Here is a 1,809-nt window from a genome sequence, read left to right as displayed (position 1 = left end):
GGCCAACCAATACCGAGCCCAAGTCATTACCAGACCCCGAGTCAGCATCGACCTCAAACCCGCATCGAACTCTAAAGCTGGAAACCGACCAATATCGAGTCCGATCAGGATCGAGCTCGTAGACAAAAGCCGATGCAGCCGCACTAAGGGAGGGAATCTCGGCGGGAATTAGGAAAAAATTGATTTATTATGGGTTCCCCACTATGTATTTTTAATTATATCTAAATTAAGATTTTTCACTATAAAAGGGATGGCTATATTTCTGTAAAAGGATAAGTTTGGCATACATTGTAACTGAGATATCATACACTCCTATATTGAAGAGTTATCCTTTTTTAGCTTCAGAGATTGATTCATCTTGCTTAATCCATAAATCATCCTCTTCTCAACTTTGTTTATTTTTCATTCTTTACGATCAATATTCGATATTTCCATTTACTCTTACTATTCGTGTCAAGTTATACCACATACTCTTAGAACTACGTACAAATTCAACTCTATCCGTTTTTCGGATAAACAAAATGGTTGACGTGAATTTAATTCTCATATGAAAATTTTCAAAATCACCACATCTTACTCCATCCTTTGCATTTTATGTTAAGTATTTAACTAAGACACGAAATTTTAAGAAATAAAGAAAAAAAATTATATTCAAACTGCCAAATTGTCCTACTACCAACAATTAAATGAAAAATAGCTAGTGACAGTTCCATATATCTTTTCCTATTTTTTATACGAATAAAATGGTGAACTTTTATATTAAGAGGATCCCAATAAATCATGTCAATAAAGATAAAATAAAAATGATTTCAAATACGTAAAAATAACACTTTTTTGGGACAAACTAAAAAAAATGAACAAGAAGAGTACTCTATATTTTATTGAGAAGATGAAGTAGTATTATAACTATTTTTCCACCGCAAAGGGCAACAAAGTTAATGCAATTTACTAATTAAAATAACGCTTATTAGTTAGCAAAGGAATGATATGTCCAAAGCAATGAAGCATATGCCAAACTATTGGTCCCATATGATGAAATACGAGAAATTAATATACTTACCGTTAGGGCTCTTAGATTTCCTGTTACAAAAATATACACTTCTTTTATACTACGTATAACTTTGACCATTTTCATATCATATTTGGTAGGCAATAGGTGTGGTATCGTTTTCCTTGGAATATCCAGAAAAGATGAAAATCACTTGCGGCTCTTTTGGCTTTATAGAGAAGTGAGGGGTCAAGTCACAATTAAATTTTATGCACATCATCCATATTTGGTAAACGTAGTTATCGCATTTTGGAAGCTTGTGTTTTGATGCTGCTTACCTACTTAAATATAAGACGTTCGAATAGGCACAGAACTTGAAGATTTCGTTCAATATTTATCAAGATTTTCTACCCTTTTAAATGGGATTTGTAGTGCACGTACTTTTAACAATTGTTTTTTGTGTTGTGGTCCTCTTGATTTTGGAAAATAGAAAGATAGAAAATGAAAGGTCTTTCGTCTAGCTGAAACTCTGCACCTAAGTATTATTGGTATTGCCGTATAGATTAAACTGAGGCAACTCTTTTGATCTTAATATTTATTGGGCAAAGATCATTTTTAGCCACGGCCGAACTATTGTATTAATATTTATATATTATTAAAAGGAGATGAAAAAGTCCCCTCCTTAAATCAAGTGACAGTTTTAAAATTAGCCAGATGTAATTTATTAATTAATTAACTATTAACTAATAACTAATTTAAACTATATGGCATAACCAGAAAAAGCCAATAACTTATCTCTATATCTATATATAATAAAAAGA

Source organism: Nicotiana tomentosiformis, chromosome 12 (assembly GCF_000390325.3).
Source record: "Nicotiana tomentosiformis chromosome 12, ASM39032v3, whole genome shotgun sequence".
In the NCBI taxonomy this organism is placed as follows: domain Eukaryota; kingdom Viridiplantae; phylum Streptophyta; class Magnoliopsida; order Solanales; family Solanaceae; genus Nicotiana; species Nicotiana tomentosiformis.
This window is presented reverse-complemented; position numbering follows the sequence as displayed.